Below are 22,540 nucleotides of genomic sequence, written 5' to 3'. Positions count from 1 at the left end.
AGAGGAAACCGAGAACAAGAACAGGGAATTTCCAAAGCTTCTTCGTTTTTTTCCAATCCACATATCTTGAGCTACGGATATCCGATTTTGATTCCGAAAGATGTTCTGGAATCCTCGCAAGACGACCTTCGATTTCATGTAAGTTTCTGCTTTGTTCATTAATGTTTGACAGTTCGAAAATGACAGGGATCAGAAGCTGGTATTGACTTGATGTTGTTGAGCTTCTATCTTTGATAATCTTGAAGTTGAGTTGAGAATTGGTTGTTATATCATGTTCTTGTGATGTTACAACTATGGTTCGATTGATATACCTGTTGATATGTTGGGTTTGAAGCTTCACCAGCTGATATACATGTTAGAAATGTTGTAGATATGTGCGGAATCGCCGAGTTTGTACCGATATGCCGTCGAACTCTTGATTTGAAGTAATTTGCTATTATTCTTGAACTTAGAAGTTGCTGAACTATTAGCTGATAATTCCTTGATTTTTATGCTATTGTTTCAGTGCATAAACAGAGTATATAAACTCAAGAAGTCGACTCCGAAACCGATAGAAGATAGAACAAGGTGGTATAGTTTGCCTTGAAGTTCTTGTTGAAATTTAGGTTGATAGTGAGCAGACTTTGAGATGAGTTTTTGGTGATTGATCTTGTACAGACTTTGACAAGTTTGAAGACATCCTAAACACCATACTTGAAAGGTAAAAGTGGACTACTATTTGATTGGGATTACAACTCGAGATGGTTTGTATCGAGTTCCCCTAAATCACATACTTGTTTGCTTAATTGCTCTTATGTTTTTTCATTTGAGTTGTTGAATAATTTTTTGATGTTATGAATGCCTTGATGATGATATATGTTGCATTCATCTTGAAGACTTATTCCTTGATTTTGAAATGAACGGAAACGTTCGAATAGACAATTTGTGGAATCATACATGTATGGCCTGGGTGGTTGTTTTAGCCTAGCGTCTGATTTGCATATATGATTGCTTCAAAGTCTAGAGAAGCAAGATAAGTAACCCCACCCCGATTGGGAGAGTTGGTGGATTAGTTATGATATCTACTTCTCGGGATCCCAACCGACGAATGACGAAATGAACCTTGTTTTGAAAACATGCATTGTATTTACCTTTATATCATGATCTTGATATATGTTTGTATGCATGTTTAGTTGCTTTTACTGGGAAATCTATTTCTCACCGGAGTTATCCGGCTATTGTTTTGTTGTATGTGTCATTGTAATAGGAGGGAGTAGATCCGGACAAAAGCGGAATTGAAGAACAAGGGAGGAGAGAATATAGCGTGATGATCCGAGTTAGAAGTTGAATGAGCTGTCATGTTGTAGAATTGAGTCTTAAACATGATCTTGTTATAGCTACTTAATTCACAACTTATAGATGATCTAGTTGTGGTTTGGTTGATGTTTATTGGATTTGAAATGTTATGTAAATCATTTGAATCAACTTGGGTATCATGAACTTGAATGGTATAACAATGCTTCTTGCTTGTTGTGATAACCTTGTTTATGTTTTAAGGTCTTGTATTGATCTATTTGTATCCATTGTATAGCATGATAGATGTTGATATGATTTAGATCATGTATGAAAACATTAGGAGTTGATGCTTGGATGGAATTGCATGAAGAACAGTTTTTGACAGCAGCTGAGCACCTTCTTTTTTTTTTTCTGGTGCAGTGGCCTGCGCACGGGCGAGCTAGTACTCGTGCGCGCGCGAGCCAGCCCTTGAGACTTCGGGCTCATTGGACGGCGCGCGCGCGCGGGGTGATGCCCGCGCGTGCGCAGGGCAATCCATTTAAAAAAAAAAAAATTTTCTTTTGTTTAGACATTGATTGTTGTCTATTATTGTTGATTAATGTTTATTGAGAGATTAGAACTCGGGTCATCACAACAGGTGGTATCAGAGCAAGACAATTCTGGACTTAGATAGACAGTGAGTGGGGTAGATCGAGTCTTCTGCCTTACTTATTTATGTTTTTTTTTTATCATGCTATGATTTAATTACGTGATTGAATTACATGTTTTAAATGCTAGCATGATTTACTTTCAAGTATTTTATTACAAGATGTTGTATTTATTTTATTTGAAAGTATGATTACGATGATTAAAGATGCATGCTTATTGGAATATCTGAACTGATAGAGGCATGTATCCTGATGAATTATGACATGCTACCTGATTATCTGAATTGATTGGAAGCATGTTTTATTTGAAGATTGTGATTATTTATTTAAGATTGAATCAGAACCGAGTCTTGATCAGAGGTAAGATGATCAGAGGAGGACTGAGATAATTTGATGATTTGGTATCCTAACCATTTTGATAATCAGATATGTCTCGAAGACCAGGACGACCTCCTTTGAGACCCCATGTTCCTATTTCTCTACCAGAACAGACAGTTCATACTCCACCGACAGTTGTCACACCGATAGTGCCTGCAACTGCAGTCCCGAGTAATGAACAGGGCAGTACATCACGAGATATGACAGATATGACTGCAACTCCAATGGAAACATTGTTGAAACGTTTTCAATCCTACAAGCCGCCAACCCTGAAAGGTACTGAAAATCCCGTTGAATGTGAAGGATGGCTTGATGACATGGAGATGTTATTTGATTCACTTGACTACGGTGATGAACGAAGAGTCAGACTTGTTGGTCATCAGTTGCATGAGGTTGCTAAAAGCTGGTGGTTCACAACAAAGAAATCTCTGGAGCGTAGAGGAACTGTTTTGACCTGGAATGTCTTCAAGACAGAGTTTTTTCAACGTTTCTTTCCGGTATCTTATCGTAAATACAAGGGTGCCGAATTTGCTAACCTGAGGCAGAGAAACTTGAATATTGAAGACTATGTTGCAAAATTCACTACATTGCTACGTTTTTCTCCACATGTTGCAGATAGTGACGAGGCTATGGCTGATCAGTTCATTAATGGACTGAATCCTGATGTTTTTACACTGGTGAATACAAGGCGACCGAATAATTTTGCTGATGCCTTGAACAGTGCCAAAGGAGCAGAAGCTGGCTTGATACAGCAACGAGGAGCTTCGTATATTGCACAGCCTCCGAGACAGTCACAACCTTCAGCTTCAACTCAGCAACAGTCGTCTCGATTTGACAGTGGTGGCAGTAGCAGTGGCAAGAAGGGATATTTGCAAACTAGAGGAAAACAATTTAAGAAATCTGGAAGCAGTTCTTCGAGTTCCAGTGGTACGAAACAGAAGTATGGGGTATTCTGTAACACTTGTGGTGGAGGACATCCAACTGATCAGTGTCGAAGTGTATCTGGGAGATGCCATATATTCCATCAGACTGGCCATTTTGCGAGAGTATGTCCTCAGAGAGGTGCTGGATAGGCACGAGGTGCAGAGTCATCACGATCAGTGGCTCAACCCACGAGGCAAGCCTCCTCTGTCCATTCCTTTCAACCATCACCACCTCAGCAACAGTCGAGGCCAGGAGGAAGTCAGGCAGGCAGTCATCCACAGAGACAGCAGGCTCATGTCCATGCACTGACAGAGGAACAGGCACAGGGAGCACCAGATGACGTGATTGCAGGTAACTGTTCTCTTTATGGTTATCCCTCATATGTCTTGATTGATACAGGTGCATCCCATACGTTTATATCTGCCAAATTTGTTGCATTGCATGCTTTGCCTGTTGAAACATTACCTGTTGTAGTATATGTTTCTTCTCCTTTGGGGATGGGTCTTATATCGATTCAGATAGTTAAGAATTGTTTACTACAGTATGAGGGTAATGAAATTGAGATAGATTGCTTCGTACTTGGTATGTCTGATTTCGATTGTATTATGGGGATTGATATGCTGAATAAGTACAGAGCTACCGTAGACTATTTCCAGAAGATAGTGAGATTCAGACCTGAAATGGCTGGAGAATGGAAGTTCTATGGTAAGGGTTCACGTGCCAAGATTCCTCTTATTTCTGTATTATCTATGACCCGACTTTTGCAGAAAGGAGCAGAGGGATTTCTTGTTTATGCAGTTGATGTGTTGAAAACTAGCCCGAACCTGGCTGATTTGCCAGTGGTTAGTGAGTTTGCGGACGTTTTCCCTGATGAGATTCCAGGATTACCTCCGTATCGAGAGATTGATTTCAGCATAGAACTGATGCCAGGAACTGCACCGATTTCGAAAGCACCTTATCGAATGGCACCAGTTGAACTGAAAGAATTGAAGGAACAGTTAGAAGATTTACTGGCCAAGGGATACATTCGACCCAGTGTTTCTCCTTGGGGAGCTCCAGTACTGTTTGTTAGAAAGAAAGACGGTTCAATGAGATTATGTATCGACTACCGGCAACTGAACAAGGCTATGGTAAAGAACAAATACCCTTTGCCTCGTATTGATGATTTATTTGATCAGTTGCAGGGTTCTTCTGTGTATTCCAAGATCGATCTGAGATCTGGATACCATCAGCTGAGAGTTAGGGATTCTGATATTCCTAAGACTGCGTTCAAAACCAGGTATGGCCATTATGAGTTCATAGTTATGCCGTTTGGTTTGACGAATGCTCCAGCTGTGTTTATGACTTTGATGAACCGTGTATTTCAAAAGTATCTCGATGATTTTGTGATTATCTTTATTGATGATATTCTGATATATTCAAAGAATTTGATTGATCATTCTGAACATCTGAGAACAGTATTGAAGACTTTAAGAGCCGAGAAACTGTATGCTAAACTATCGAAATGCAAGTTTTGGCTGAAACAGGTTGTCTTTCTTGGACATATTATATCTGGAAATGGTATTTCTGTGGATCCAAGTAAAGTCGAAGCAGTGATCAGTTGGTCTAGACCGACATCTGTTCCTGAGATTCGTAGTTTTATGGGTTTGGCTGGGTATTATCGTCGATTCATTAAAGATTTTTCCAGTATTGCGAAGCCGATTACTCAGTTGACTCAGAAGAATACTCCATTTGTCTGGTCTGATGCTTGTGAATCCAGTTTTCTGGAGTTGAAGAAACGATTGACCAGTGCACCAGTCTTGACGATTCCTTCAGGTACTGGTGGTTTCACTGTTTATTGTGATGCATCTCACCGAGGTTTAGGTTGTGTTTTAATGCAACGAGGTCATGTGATTGCTTATGCCTCGAGACAATTGAAGCCTCATGAGACCAGATATCCGATTCATGATGTTGGATTGGCCGCCATTGTATTTTCTCTGAAGATTTGGCGACATTATCTGTACGGGGAACAATTTGAAATCTATTCTGATCACAAGAGTCTAAAATATCTGTTTTCTCAGTCAGAACTGAATATGAGACAGCGGAGATGGCTGGATTTGCTGAAAGACTTTGACTGCGAGATTAAATATTATTCAGGAAAATCGAATGCAGCAGCAGATGCATTGAGTCGAAAGGTATGTTCTTTATCCTTATCGACGATTGGTGTATCGAATTTGATTGAAAACTGTTGTTTATCTGGATTAGTATTTGATACAAACTATCAGCCATTACGACTCTATCAAATTCAAGTTGAACCAGCTTTATTGGTAAGAATTCGAGATGCTCAGAAACTTGATCAGAAGGTACAGAACTCGATTGAGAAAGTTAGATCAGGGCATGTATCGGAATACCGGGTTCGAGATGATCTTCTTTACGTTCACAATCACCTAGTAGTGCCTGATATTTCTGATGTATGTCAACAACTAGTGAAAGAGGCGCATTGTAGTCGTTACAGTATTCATCCTGGTGGTAGGAAGATGTATAACGATCTGAAAGCTCATTATTGGTGGAAGCAAATGAAGACTGATATCACTGATTTTGTAGCTCGATGTTTGAATTGCCAACAGGTGAAGGCTGAGAGGAAGAGACCGCCTGGTTTGTTACAGAGTTTGTCTGTACCGAAATGGAAATGGGATCATATTTCCATGGACTTTGTGACTAGATTACCTCGATCTTCTAGAGGCTGTGATGCTATCTGGGTGATTATTGACAGATTGACGAAATCAGCGTGTTTTATTCCTTATCGTATGACGTATAGACACGACCAGATGGCAGATATTTATGTCCGTGAAGTTGTCAGATTGCACGGAGTGCCGAAATCTATTGTATCAGATCGTGATCCTCGATTCACATCACATTTTTGGCACAGCTTACAGAGTGCTTTGGGTACTCAGTTACACTTGAGCACAGCTTATCATCCACAGACTGACGGACAGTCAGAGCATACTATTCAGACATTGGAGGACATGTTGAGAGCTGTAGTGCTTGATTTTGGCACTAGTTGGCAAGAATCACTACCTCTTTGTGAATTCTCGTACAACAACAGCTATCAATCGAGTATAGGAATGGCTCCTTTTGAAGCTTTATACGGAAGAAAATGTCGATCTCCTTTGTACTGGGATGATATTTCTGAAGTACCTGATACTGGTCCTGATATGATACGTGACATAAATGACCAGGTGAAGCTTATTCAGAAACGAATGAAGACAGCTCAAGATAGACAGACGAAATATGCCAACATTCGACGTCGACCGTTGTCTTTTGAACAAGGGGATCGTGTATTTTTGAAGATTTCTCCGTTCAGAGGCACTGTCAGATTTGGCAAACGAGGAAAGTTGTCTCCACGCTACATCGGTCCTTATGAAATTCTGGAGAAAATAGGCAATCTTGCCTATCGATTAGCTCTTCCTCCATCGTTATCTGGAATACATGATGTCTTTCATGTATCGATGCTTCGAAAATATCTTGCTGATGAATCTCATGTGCTTCAATCTGATGAGACTGAACTCGACGAGACCTTGAGTTATTTTGAAAAGCCAATTCAGATTCTTGATCGAAAAGAGAAGCAACTACGAACGAAGACTATTCCACTTGTGAAAGTCCAGTGGAGTCGTCATGGTATTGAAGAAGCGACGTGGGAAACTGAATCTGATATGAAACAAAGATTTCCTGAGATGTTTTATTGATGTGAGTCTTCTTTAATTTTCTGTTATCTGATATTTTTTATATGATTTGTTGATATTACTTCAGATTTCGAGGACGAAATCGTGTCTTAGTGGGGGAGAATTGTAACGCCCAGAATTATTTAATTTTGATCCGAGAATATTTAATTTGGGAATATTTGGAGTTTTGATTGAAATTCTAATATTCTTAAATTATTTAGGATTGAAATTGAATAAATTGAGAAATTGAGGACTGAATTGCAATTATTGCATAGTTGAGGGGCCAAAGTGCAAAATCCTTATTTGGGCTGGAAACTTGTGATTTTTCCTAGCATTCACGTGTGAAACACCATTTCTTACATCAGATTACTCAGCAAAGAAAAACAAAGAGGAAACCGAGAACAAGAACAGAGAATTTCCAAAGCTTCTTCGTTTTTTTCCAATCCACATATCTTGAGCTACGGATATCCGATTTCGATTCCGAAAGATGTTCTGGAATCCTCGCAAGACGACCTTCGATTTGATGTAAGTTTCTTCTTTGTTCATCAATGTTTGACAGTTCGAAAATGACAGGGATCAGAAGCTGGTATTGACTTGATGTTGTTGAGCTTCTATCTTTGATAATCTTGAAGTTGAGTTGAGAATTGGTTGTTATATCATGTTCTTGTGATGTTACAACTATGGTTCGATTGATATACCTGTTGATATGTTGGGTTTGAAGCTTCACCAGCTGATATACATGTTAGAAATGTTGTAGATATGTGCGGAATCGCCGAGTTTGTACCGATATGCCGTCGAACTCTTGATTTGAAGTAATTTGCTATTATTCTTGAACTTAGAAGTTGCTGAACTATTAGCTGATGATTCCTTGATTGTTATGCTATTTTTTCAGTGCATAAACAGAGTATATAAACTCAAGAAGTCGACTCCGAAACCGATAGAAGATAGAACAAGGTTGGTACAGTTTGCCTTGAAGTTCTTGTTGAAATTTGGGTTGATAGTGAGCAGACTTTGAGATGAGTTTTTGGTGATTGATCTTGTACAGACTTTGACAAGTTCGAAGACATCCTAAACACCATATTTGAAAGGTAAAAGTGGACTACTATTTGATTGGGATTACAACTCGAGATGGTTTGTATCGAGTTCCCCTAAATCACATACTTGTTTGCTTAATTGCTCTTATGTGTTTTCATTTGAGTTGTTGAATAAGTTTTTGATGTTATGAATGCCTTGATGATGATATATGTTGCATTCATCTTGAAGACTTATTCCTTGATTTTGAAATGAACGGAAACGTTTGAATAGACGATTTGTGGAATCGTATATGTATGGCCTGGGTGGTTGTTTTAGCCTAGCGTCTGATTTGCATATATGATTGCTTCAAAGTCTAGAGAAGCAAGATAAGTAACCCCACCTCGATTGGGAGAGTCGGTGGATTAGTTATGATATCTACTTCTCGGGATCCCAACCGACGAATGACGAAATGAACCTTGTTTTGAAAACATGCATTGTATTTACCTTTATATCATGATCTTGATATATGTTTGTATGCATGTTTAGTTGCTTTTACTGGGAAATCTATTTCTCACCGGAGTTATCCGGCTATTGTTTTGTTGTATGTGTCATTGTAATAGGAGGGAGTGGATCCGGACAAAAGCGGAATTGAAGAACAAGGGAGGAGAGAATATAGCGTGATGATCCGAGTTAGAAGTTGAATGAGCTGTCATGTTGTAGAATTTAGCCTTAAACATGATCTTGTTATAGCTACTTAATTCACAACTTATAGATGATCTAGTTGTGGTTTGGTTGATGTTTATAGGATTTGAAATGTTATGTAAATCCTTTGAATCAACTTGGGTATCATGATCTTGAATGGTATAACAATGCTTCTTGCTTGTTGTGATAACCTTGTTTATGTTTTAAGGCCTTGTATTGATCTATTTGTATCCATTGTATAGCATGATAGATGTTGATATGATTTAGATCATGTATGAAAACATTAGGAGTTGATGCTTGGATGGAATTGCATGAAGAACAGTTTTTGACAGCAGCTGAGCACCTTCTTTTTTTTTTCTGGTGCAGTGGCCTGCGCACGGGCGAGCTAGTACTCGCGCGTGCGCGAGCCAGCCCTTGAAACTTTGGGCTCATTGGCCGACGCACGCGCGAGGGGTGATGCCCGCGCGTGCGCAGGGCAATCCATTTTTAAAAAAAAAAATTTTTTTTTCTTTTGTTTAGACATTGATTGTTGTCTATTATTGTTGATTAATGTTTATTGAGAGATTAGAACTCGGGTCGTCATAGTTTTACTATTCCTTGCATTATTGGTGGTGCGACTGTTAATAGGGCATTATGTGATTTAGGTGCAAGTATTAATTTAATGTCTTTGTTTGTTTTCAGGTCTTTGGAGCTTGGCGGGGTGAAACCAACCACGATTACTCTGCAGTTGGCAGACCGTTCTCTGATATATCCTCGAGGAGTTGTGGAAGACGTCTTGGTAAAAGTAGATAAATTTATTTTTCCTGCTGACTTTGTAGTGCTTGATATGGAAGAAGATCAGGATGTCCCTCTAATTTTGGGGAGACCATTCTTGGCGACTGGCAGAGCGTTAATTGATGTGCAGGAGGGTGAATTAACTCTACGAGTTGGTGGTGAAGCTGTCACCTTCAATATCTATAAAACCATGAAATACCAAGATGAGGTACATTCTTGTAAGCGCATTGATTCATCTGATTCTCATAAAAATAATTTTTGTGCAGGAATGGAGCTAGAGGACGCATTGGTTAGGTGTCTGATTAATTCCATAAATCAAGTGGATGGTGATGATTGGGAACTTAGAGAGCAAATCCTTGCTTTTAAAAGTTTGCCAAAGGAAAAAGATGGACAAGACAAAATTGAACCATTGCCTGAGAAAGTTAGTCAAGAGGTACCAGTTTCTTTTACTCCTGAATTGAAAGAACTGCCTGGTCATTTATTTTATGCATTTTTGGGAGAAAATTCGACTAACCCGGTATCATTTCATCCTCTCTTACTCATGATGAAAAAGATAAATTATTAAGAGTTTTGAGAAAATTTAAATCTGCTTTGGGTTGGTCAATTTCTTATATCAAGGGAATTAGTCCCAATATTTACATGCATAAAGTTTTAATGGAGGAGTCATATAAACCCTATGTTGATCATCAAAGGAGGTTAAATCCTGCGATGAAGGAAGTAGTAAAAGCTGAAGTTTTGAAGTTATTGAATGATGGTATTATTTATGCTATATCTGACAGTTCTTGGGTGTCGCCAGTACAGGTTGTGCCAAAGAAGGGAGGTATGACTGTAGTTTAAAATGAGAAAAACGAGTTGATTTCGACTCTTATTGTTACTGGTTGGAGAGTTTTCATTGATTATAGAAGGTTGAATAAGGCTACTAGGAAATTTTCCTCTTCCTTTTATTGATCAAATGCTTGACAGGTTGGCAGGCTATAAACATTACTGTTTTTTAGATGGCTATTCTGGCTACAATAAAATTGCTATAGCGCCAGAGGATCAAGAGAAAACAACTTTCACATGTCCCTATGGTACTTATGCTTTTAGGAGAATGCCATTTGGTTTGTGTAATGCACCGGCTACTTTTCAGCGGTGCATGATGGAAATTTTTTCTGACATGGTGGAAGAAGTCATGGAAATTTTTATGGATGATTTTTCTGTGTTTGGGTCTTCTTTTGATCATTGTTTGCACAATCTGACCCTTTTTTTGCAGCATTGTCAAGAGAAAAATCTAGTGCTTAATTGGGAAAAATGTCACTTCATGGTGCAAGAAGGCATCGTACTTGGGCATAAAGTGTCATCTAATGGGCTTGAGGTGGATCGAGCAAAAGTGGTTGCGATTGAAAAGCTTCCACCGCCAAATAATGTGAAAGCCATTAGAAGTTTCTTGGGACACGCCGGGTTTTATCGTCGCTTTATTAGAGATTTTTCTAAAATTACTAAACCTTTATGTAATTTATTAGAAAAAGATACATCGTTTATTTTTGATGATGCGTGTTTGCGGGCGTTCACAAAAATCAAGGAGGCACTAATTTTTGTGCCTATTATGATTGTGTCTGACTTGAAAGAGCCGTTTGAAGTGATGTGTGATGCCAGCGATTATGCTGTGGGAGCAGTTTTGGGGCAAAGAAGAGATAAGATGTTTCGGGCGATTTACTACGCCAGCCGCACTCTTGACGGAGCCCAACAAAATTACACTACTACTGAAAAAGAGATGTTGGCTGTGGTGTTTTCTTTCGAAAAATTCAGGTCCTATCTAATTGGCTTTAAAATAATTGTTTACACTGACCATGCAGCTATTCGTTATCTCTTTGCCAAAAAGGATGCCAAGCCAAGATTGATTCGGTGGATACTCTTACAACAAGAGTTTGAATTTGAAATTAGAGACAAAAAAAGGAGTGAAAATTTAGTGGCGGATCATCTGTCTCGCTTAGAGTTGGAAGGAAAAGCTGAATATGAACTCATCAAGGAGCAATTTCCTGATGAGCATCTTTTTGAGGTAAATTCTAAACTTCCTTGGTTTGTTGACTTTGCTAATTTTCTTTCTTGTGGTGTTTTGCCTCCAGATCTTAATCATCACCAAAGAAAGAAATTTTTCCATGATGTCAAGTTTTATCTGTGGGATGATCCGTTTGTGTACAAGAAGTGTTTGGACAAAGTGATAAGAATATGTGTAGATGAAGCTGAAGCAAAAGAAATTTTGGAACAATGTCATTCTGCACCGTATGGTGGTCAATTTGGAGCCACACGGACAACCGCCAAGTTACTTCAGTCTGGTTTTTATTGGCCAACTTTATTCAAAGATAGTTATACTTTGGTAAAATCATGTGATAGATGTCAAAGGATGAGAATATATCTAGGCGTCATGAATTACCTCTCACCAATATTTTAGAAGTTGAATTATTTGATGTGTGGGGAATTGATTTTATGGGACCATTTCTTATATCTTTTGGGCAATCTTATATTTTATTGGCTGTTGATTATGTCTCAAAATGGGTGGAAGCAATCGCCACCTCCACTAATGATGCTCGTGTAGTGGTGCAGTTTTTACAAAAAAATATTTTCACGAGGTTTGGAACTCCAAGGGCCATTATCAGTGATGAAGGTACGCATTTTTGCAATAAAATCTTTAATGCATTACTAACAAAATATGGTGTTAGGCATAAAGTGGCATGTGCATACCATCCTCAAACAAATGTGCAAGCTGAAATATCCAACCGGGAAATTAAGCAAATTCTGGAAAAGACTGTTAACACGAACCGGAAGGATTGGGTAAGCAAGTTGGATGATGCACTATGGGCATACCGGACTGCTTTCAAAACTCCGATTGGCATGTCGCCATACAGGTTGGTCTTTGGTAAAGCATGTCATCTGCCAGTGGAGTTAGAGCATCGAGCCTATTGGGCAGTGAAAAAGCTGAATTTTGATTTGAAAGCTGCCGGTGAAGAGAGATTGTTGCAGTTACATGAGATCGAGGAGTTTCGTAATCATTCATACGAAAATGCCAAACTCTACAAAGAACAGACCAAAAAGTGGCATGATAAAATATTACTGAAGAGAGAATTCGAGCCTGGACAACAAGTATTATTGTTTAATTATCATCTTAGAGTATTTCCAGGTAAGTTGAAATCTCGTTGGTTTGGTCCGTTCACCGTGGTGAAAGTGCATTCATATGGATCCATTGAACTAAGCTGTCAAGATGGTCAGACATTCCAAGTCAATGGGCAGAGGTTGAAACATTACTTTGGCAATGAAGTGCGGAACATGGAGAACGTTGCGTTGAACGAGCCTGCATAAAAACACCAGGACTGTCGGGCTGACGACGTTAAACCAAGTGCTTTTTAGGAGGCAACCCAAATTTTTATTTCACTTTAATTTAATTTAATTTTATTTTAATTTTTATTTCAGTTAATTTTATTGAATTTTAGTAATTCTATTTATTTTATTAATTTTGGTCCTAATTAATAGTTTATTGCAGGTACTTTTATGCACAAAATCATTCTTAGGAGTGCAAAATTCGAAGCTCAGGCGCTCCAGCGCTAGCCTTCCAGCGCTCCAGCTCTATTCTTTAAGTACCAAAAGTCGAAGGTTAAGCGCTCCAGCGCTAGTCTGTGAATTCCGAAGTCGAAGGTTTGGCGCTCCAACGCCAATTTCCAAGCGCTCCAGCGCTATCCTAGTTGCAAAAGCCGAAGTTTTAGCGCTCTAGCGCTCTCTCGGACAAGCATCGGGCGCTCCAACGCACATTCTCAAGCGCTCCAGTGCTATCACGAAAATTCTGAAAAATAAAAGGGGATCTCAGATTTCATTCGTTCCCATACCCTTCTAATTACTTCCGTCTCCACGCCATCTTCTCCCATCACTACCGAATTATCCCCTGATAACTCCACACCATTATCACATGTTCTATTTCCTATTTCATAGCGTCCATAATTCGTGCTCGGAGATTTGATTTCCCGGGATTTAGCAGCTAGGGTTCTTCGCAGAAAAGGGGCATCGTTCTATATTTCTTTCTGTAGCAGAGGTTAACTTCGAATTCAAGGAGGGGCGGAGCAGTTTTGTTGTATATCTTGTTGATTTTCTCTATCCCGCCAGACTCGAAGCCAGCCGAGGTAATTTGAAAATTTTGGGGCTTGAAAATTCGGCCGATTTCTTACTTTGGAAGAGCTAGGTGTTGGTTTACTCCTTACATGCTTATGGTTATTCAAAATTGTTGTGAGGAATTCGTGTATTGATCGGGAATTGATAAGTGGGTGGTAAATAATATTGCTTGATTTGTGGTTGTACGGAGTCGTTGGTGGTGCCTATTTGTAGTGAAAATTGTGTGTTATTGAAGTGTTGTGATTGGTGCGGTTATATTGGTTTGGAAGAATTGTTGTTTTGTGGGAGATTGGTTATTGTACTGTTGTGTTGAATTATTGCTTAGTTGAGTTGTGATTGAATTGTTGTGATGGCACCGAAGAAGAAGCAAAAGCAGGGTGCCTCTTTGTCTGGTAGTTTTGATGCCCATCGGTTTTGGGGAAGAAGCGGCAAAGAATTATCCTCTCATGGTGAGCAAGAGCATGGTTAGAGAACGAGGCTTTGATCCTAGTGCTTTTCTGGCATTGTGTGACGTTTGGAAGGAGGCGCATGAGCGACGGTGGATGGGTTTTGTGAAACAGCCTTGTGACGTTGTTGTTTCTTTGGTTAGAGAATTTTATGCCAATCAGAAGTGCAAGACAATACCATGTATTAGTGCGAGGTAAGCGGGTGGCTTTTGATGGGCATACAATTAACACACTCTATAGTATGCCATCGTTTGATGAGGATGAATATTCGGCGTTCAAGGCCAGTGATGTGGACTATGATGAGATTATTGCCACTCTTTGTGAAGAAGGGGCGTAGTGGAAGATGAAGAATGAATCAGTGGTACATTTTCCTTCCGAGAAAATGAAGCAAGACGCAAGGTCTTGGTTTTTTTTGATAGTTGCTCGTGTGCTGCCCACCGGCCACACTTCCGAGGTGACAAAGAAACGGGTTGTCCTGACTTACAGTATCGTCACCAGAAAGACGGTGAATTTAGGAAATATCATTCAGGAGTCCATTCTAGCAGCGGTGAAGGGCGCCACGAATGGAGGATTGTCACACCCTTCCTTGATTACAAAGTTATGTGCACATGCTGGAGTTACATGGGGTGCCGATGAAGAGTGTTTTAAGGTCCAATGACCTATTACTGGGACTACACGAGAGAATGTACCGCCACCTTCGCGACCAACCGCACCTCAGGCCCGTCCTACCAGTAGCACGCAGCCACCACCACTACCACCTCCGCGATCTGATCTGTTTTATGAGGAGCGGTTGACACGTTTGGAGCAGAGACTAGACAGTCATTGTCATTGGACTGATCTTTTTATGGATTATATGGTGGATTTCACGACGAGCCTTGCCCAGCGTTTTCCAGGATCCAGCGAGTATCCGCCGTTTCCCCAGCCTCCTGCTTGGCCCCCTCAAGGTGATGACATGGACGATGACCACTGACGGTCATTGTCGTAGGTATGTGTATGTTCCTTGTTATTCTCGATATATTGCACATTGAGGAGCACATATCTAAGTTTGGGGGGGTGTTGTTGTTTTGGATGAATTGATTGTTGTTGACATTGAAGTGGAGTTGAGTTGTGAGTTTGATGGGCTGTTGCATGCTAAATTAGTCACTAGTTCCTGCATCTGTGTTTTTAGTTTTCTCGTTCGTATTCTGTTTCTGCTTGTGTTGTTTTCTGTCAGTTTTATCGTTCGTTTGTTCGTTTTGGTGTTTGTTATGTCGTTTTTGTGTTTGTGTTTTTAGAAAAAAAATTAAATGTGAAAAGTAGAAAAGGAAAAAGAAAAATGGCCTATGATGATGAAGTTGGAAAAAGAAAAAGAGTTTTTAATCTAGTGTTGGAGACATTGTATCTTGAGTTCTCATCTTTTATGCACTATAGCCTTGACTGTCGATACTCCTGATAAGTAGAAATAGTTATGTGGATTTTGTAAGAAGATTGGATGATTTGACTCTTAACTTTGGTGATTTATGCTCAAAACTGAGGGAGACTGATACAAGCATAAAAATGATTTAGGCAATTGAAAAAAAAATTTCATTGAATGATAAAAAGTTGGCAAAGCAACAGAAAAAAAAAAATTATCTTATAACTCCATCCGGGCCTGGAAAGGGATTGAAATCGTAATCACCAATCCATGGCTAAGTTGAGGATAAAATGGGGTGATGCTCCATCCTGGCTATAGACGAGGGGATTGAAATTCGAATCATATCTTTAGTTATAGCTAAGTATGCGGGTAATTTATGGGGCTAAAATAAATAAATAATAATAATAATAATAATAATCGGTTGCAAAATCCGGTTTTTTTTATAAAATATGTAATCACTGAAAAAAAGTCCTTTTGATTTATGTGAGTAGAAGTTGAACTTGGTTGAGAGTATTTTGAAACTAGAGGGCGGGGTTAATGACTCTTTGAAGCTTACTGGTTGCATGATTTGATCGAAAGTTAGGTGGGTAGATAGGATTGGCTAATCACACAAACACGAGGAATCTTGAGAAAATTAGCTACACATGGATTAGTTGTTGAACATCTGAGGCCAGTTGGGTTATTCTAGTTTTACTGCTTTCTTGTGTGTATTTAATTCCTTGTGCGTCTTAGTGTTTTGTTTGTTTTGTTTTGCTCGGGACTAGCAAAAGTTCAAGTTTGGGGGAATTTGATAAGTGCAATTTTTGCACTTATATTTTATATGAATTAGCTTGGCTTTTTTTGTTGTGTTTTGAGCGATATTATGCATTTCTTTTGTTGTTAGTGTCGATTGCAGGAATTTGAATGTTATTCATTTTAGTTGAGTAAAAGAGTTCAAAAGGTGCAAAAAAGAGGAAATAGCGCTCCAGCGCTATACGGAGTCTTCCGAAAGGTGAAAAGTCAAGGAAATAACGCTCTAGCGCTTGTAGAGGAAAAATGATGAGCGCTCCAGTGCTGATGTCTAGCGCTACGCAGTCCTAAAATTTGGAAAGTCTTGGTCGAGTTTTAAAAAGGAATTTGACAACTTATTCTGAAGATACGAGGGTTTAGAGAGTATTCAGATCATAGAGACGGCTATTGAGAGTTTTGGGATTGCACAAGAGCTCGAGAATTCGGTACGAAGACTGAAGACGGCGGCATCCGACGACGGAGAAGCTTCATTCTAATTCGTTCTAGTTTCTCTTTGAACTCTATTTTTTGAGTTTTATGGATTATTGGAAAAACATGTCTTATTTTATTTTTCATGAATTGCATTATTAACTAATTTCTTGGTCTAGAGGTTGACGGATCTTGACTGGAAACCATGATGAAAATATTTTGATTTATATATTTAAATTCTGCGCCTAGTTTATTTGTGTTTTCCTTATTTTAATGCTTTTAATTTACTGGTCATAGATTGAATGATATTTTATTTAGAATCTATCACTCGAGAGAGGAGATTTTGAAGATGACATAGGAAAATACATCCTTGGTGTTTATATTGTTCGAGAGGCATATAACTCCATAGAAGTCATTGAAGAATTCTTGTGCTATTTACCGGATTTAATAGTTAAACTTAGATAGACATATTGAGTTTGTTATTGAATACGAATTTCTGCTTGACACTCGAGATATGTGGTAGAAAATAATAGGAATTCTTGGCTAATAAATTAGAAAAATTTAGAATTGAACAATCATTAGAAATAAATTGTGGTGGACCGTCAAGTGAAGTCGGACCTCTAGCATTCATCACTTATCGAATTTTTCTCTCGTGAACTCGTGGTTATTTAGTGTTGTTTCTTGAAAATTTTAGTTTTATAAAAATCAAGCCATTTTCGTAGCTCTATATAGGATTAAGATTTTATTAGTTGCAAATATTTAATATAATATCATTTTATTCATTCTCTGTGGGATCGACTTGGACTCATTTTCTATATTAAAATTTGACACCGTGCACTTGCGGGCACAAATTATGCAACAGTAGCTAGGTACTCGACCTGCTTCTTATTTAGTTGCTCCATCTCTTCTTTCAACTTTCTGATCTCCTCCAAGTGAACATTCTGATCGGGATGCAAAGGATTGACTTCACCCCTCTCTGCCAAAGCCCTCTGGACGGCTTGAGTTACTAACTGCTCCAGCCCGGCGTTTACTCCATTCTTTTCAGCCATCTGAACTTTTTTTCTTCAATTTCCCACAGACGGCGCCAATTGATGATGTCGGAAATTTACCTCGGGTTCGGTGTGATAGAATGGATCCTCCAACTCCTTTATGAAGTAGGTCGGGTCGGGCACCAAAATATTCTGCACAAGAAACAACTAGGTCAAGGGGAGCGCCGAAGGTGTTTTCGGTGTGACCCCTCCGATGCCTAAGTCGGTGTCTTGAAGGCAGAGAGTATGATGAATGCGAAAACAGAAGAATATGCATGTGTGATGATGAATAGTGAGTAATGAATAATGAATGAATACAACCATAACAGTACCTGTATTTATAGGAGTAGAAAGAGCAAGTTATCTAGTCGAAGTAGAACTAGTCCTGAGTTGGGACTCTTCATTCATTGGACCATCTTTGAATTTATCCCTATCTCATGAATATCTAAAAATGGTTGATAAGTGCATTTTGTATGCATTAGTTTGTGATAGGTTTATGTCTATTTTGTGTGCATTCATATTATTTTTATGTATTTTAGTGCATGTGTGTGTATTTCACTCTCCGGGTTAATTTTGTAGGAAATGGATTTTTGAAAAGTGAATTACGGATCAGCTTTGGTTGAAAATTCATATTTAATTTTAGAGAGATCCAAATCTGATCTTCAACAATAAAAATGAATTTCAAGATGTTTAAAGCTGCTGTCAAAATTTAAGCTCAATCCGACGGCTAGAACTTGAGATATAAATTTTTCAAAATCGTCGCTTGAGCGCATAAATCTGTTTTTTTGTGCTGCCCGCACGCGAGACTCGTTCCAGGCGCGCGCACGGGTTTCGGCGTCAGACTATTCCAAAAAGTCCTTGTGTTGGAAATAAATTAATTGATATGTGTTCCGGACCATATAAATAGAAGACATATCATATTTTTGAGGGTTCCGAAGTTCCACAACACAAGGGAGGCGGCTACAACGCTTGGGAGAGAAGATTTCTCTTTTATTTTCTTCTTATTTTTATTTTTTATTTATAGTTTTAATTATTGAGTAGTTTTTTTTAAGCAATAAGGCGTGATTGGGCCGAACAAATTTATGTAGAAAACTTGTTTGTTTATTTGGGATTTTTCAGACTTGATTCTATTTTATTGATTATTAAATTAAAATTTGTCGTGTGAATTGTCTGGCCAGTTGTTCACTTGTATGTTAATTGATCCTAAGTCGACAGAGGAGGGATTGAGTTTGATCACTCTAATAATTAACACGAGGTTAAATTGGCTAGAAATAGTATCCGTCATTGTGCGGTTTTAGGTGCAAACTGAATTTTCACAGATATTTAATGCATTCGAAGTTGATTTGAATTACGAAAGATTGATCAGTCAACATTTGAATAGGTTTAATTGTTCTAGAAATAGTCCTTTTAACAAGTTAGGAGAATTCACTATAATCTAAGATTAAATCTGAGTCCTGAATCGGCTACATGTTACATGATTTGTTCGGTACCTACGTGTCTCTTGGTTGTCTCTTTTATTTAAATTTATTTTTCAGCTATTTTAATTCTCATTATTTATTTAGTAATTAAATTTCTATTTTATTTAAATCGCTCTTTATGATTTTGTCTAGATTAAATAAAATAATTGAATCTTGAGAATTGACAGAGTCCCTATGGGATCGATACTTGGACTATCTGTCCACTTTACTATTACTTGATCGGGTGCGTTTGCCAGAAGATATTTATCACACCGATTTAGCCGGTCAAGTTTTTTGCGCCGCTGCCGGGGACTGTTTACTTAATATTAGGATAGATTATTTGCTTGAGACTAGATATTTTATTATTTTTAGTTTTTTATTATTTATTTTTAATTTTATTGTTTCTTACTTGTGAGGTACTTGGAGATGGATCATCGACAGGTGTTCACAAGGTTTGACCAACAATACTCAGAGCCATTCTATGCTGCTTGGGGGAGATTCAATGATTTGGCGAATAGATTTCGATGTAATCAATCTTCGAACTACACCCTAACTCAAATTTTTTATGGTGGTTTGGATGCGACAACAAGACAATGGGTAGATTATGGAGTTTTGGCCACGGGAAGTCACATGTTCAACAGAGATTACGACAGTGCGATGCACTTGTTAAATGATATGGAAGATTTCGACTACCATTGTCATTGTGATCCTTCACTGCAGGGTTGGTGTCACCAATATCCTCAAGATATCAACTCTATAAAATTTTCAAACCAACCACCCGAGTATCAAGAAGCGTGTATAGGGAATTTTGAGGATCATTGTGGGGCCTCGGGTTGCTAATCTCAAATCTTAAGGGCATTTAATGAATAAGCATCATTAAACTAATAAGGAAAGAAAGGATCTAAAAATTTTTTTTTTTCTTTTTCAAAAAAGGGTGCGCCCCCGCCGCCAAAAACTACCGCGGGGGCGCCCCTGTTTTTTTCCAAAACAGTAGGCTAGTCTCCAGGCTGCGCGCGAGCCATCAAAAACTACCGCGGGGGCGCCTCCTGGAGCAGAAACTTGCCTTGTTCTTTGTCCGCAAATTTGATCCCTTCAACTCCTTCCAATTCATCAAACTCAAGTCCAAAACATGATATAAAAGATCCAAATCATGCATATTAATATAAACAAGGTCTCAAGCATCTATACATGTATTTATTACATCGCACAAGTCGCTAAAGAAATGATAAACGACATAATCTATCTCAAGTTTCATACATGTATTCCAAAACCCACAAGTTCTAAGGTTCCATGCTTCTACCATTCAAAACATCATCTACAACCCGAGCCCTCACGTGCTAGACTCTCTCCCAGCTGTCAATGACGTCGATGATCAGCTCCTGCCCTCTCTGTTGTCATGCACACATACAAAACAAGACAACAGCCGGATAAACTCCGGTGAGATATAATTCTCAGTATAACCAACATATCGAAAGCGTTAAATAAATCATATTAACTCTATTTCAAACTCGACTCAACAAATAGAGTACTCAAACGCTTTAAATACAAATTGATTCACATAACTTCGAAGCCATCAAGATTCATAAATGATCTTGACATGGATATCCATCTAACGAATTCGTAAACGACTCGCAAATAAGGTTAACCGCAACCTTGGCTTAGATTCAATTCGATATAACATCATATCAACTCAAATTTAAAGATCCACTACCTGAGATGGATCGACAACACCACAATCAAATCAAAACATAAACAAGTATGTGATTTTTGCGGGCCAACTCAAAGATAATCGTTCTTGAGTTTCAAAGTCCCTACTTCGCGATGTCGTCATTATACCTTCGTTTATCGAGGTTCTGAACTCTTACAATCTGTAAGATATAATCAAAATACATATATCAAACTTCATATCAATCTATCATTTCAGAAACGAGTCAAAACCATCAAGAATTCATCAATCAATCGCATTTCAAACCTCAACTCTTTCTTCGTTCGTTCAAGTCGGCGTCTTGTGTCGTTTATCGTTCAAACTCAACTGAAACTGAATAAGAAAAATACTATAACCTTCATAACATCTCAATAACAACTTCAACTCAGAATTTGGCTATCAAAACAGTTCCAAAACTCGATTAAACGACGTAGCGATTCAAAATCGGTAACCGACGTAATCCCGACTTCGAAATCATTTCTCTTTTCAATATCATTCAAACTTATAGATATATTTCACAAACCAGCTGATATAACTCATTCAAATCTTCATTGAAATAGCTATAATCTACAATCATAAGCTGGTGATCATATTTGGACACAATAACATAAGTTCATCAATTCCGGTGTTGCATATTCAAACGATAGAACACCAAGCACAATTCCAAAATTTCAGAATCTGATCTTTGCCACATATCAATTTCGAAATCCATAAAACATAACATAAAACTTACACGATATCGAAGCCCTCGTCGTAAGGATTCCAAAACACTTTTCGGAATCAAAATCGGATACCCGGAGCAAAAGTTATAAGGGTTTGAAGATCAAGAACTCAAAGAAAATGGAAGAAATCGATTCCTCTGTTCATAATTCTGAATTATCTAATGAAGTACACGTTTCATGCTGACTAATAAACTTAAAATCTGATAAGTTATAAGATAATTGCAATTTGGTCCCTCAACTCTTCAATAATTGCAATTTGGTCCTCGGCCCTTATTTTACTTCAATTTCAACCCTAAATAATTTAAGAATAATAGAATTTAAATCCAAAACTCCAAATATTCCCAAATTAAATATACTCGGATTAAAATGAAATAAATTCGAATTAATTTCTAATTAATCCCGGGCCTTACAATCATGTGGCTCGGTTGGAGAACATGGTGCAACAACAGACAGAGATAAATCAGTTCTTAGAAAGCCGCATCAAGTCTTTGAGTCTTTTGGATGAACAGTTTGCGCTTCTTAGAGAACCAATTTTTGAGATCTGCCAAGAGAGTGAAGTAATTGAGCCTAAAGTGGTAGTGGAGGAAGAAGAAATATACAAGGCAAAATATTTGACCACGTCAATGGTATTTACATGTACAACACTTGAAGATTCATTCTTGCCATTGATGCCAACTCCACAGTATTCCATCATCCATGAGCTTCAGCCTAGATTCGGAGTCTCCTTCTAGAATAATCAGTTCTTGAAGAGTATTGTTGGACCGACAAGCCTCAACTGCATATATCACGCCAAGCTTGAGGGCGTAGGAAATCAAGACCCATATGTAGAGTTGTATGATTCTTACTATGGGCGGCAACTGCTTTTTGATGGTCGCTTTTGCATAGTCGGGCTGTAGACTATAAACTTAGCGCTGACTGGGAGGCAACCCAGTTTTCTTTCCTTTGCTCTTTATTTTAATTTTTGGTTTTTATTTATTTCTATTTGATTTTTGTTCTTTCCCATGCCAGTTGCCATGCCTGCCGCTATACCCAGTCTGCTG

The sequence above is a fragment of the Henckelia pumila genome, chromosome 3 (assembly GCF_033568475.1).
Source record: "Henckelia pumila isolate YLH828 chromosome 3, ASM3356847v2, whole genome shotgun sequence".
Lineage (NCBI taxonomy): Eukaryota > Viridiplantae > Streptophyta > Magnoliopsida > Lamiales > Gesneriaceae > Henckelia > Henckelia pumila.
This window is presented reverse-complemented; position numbering follows the sequence as displayed.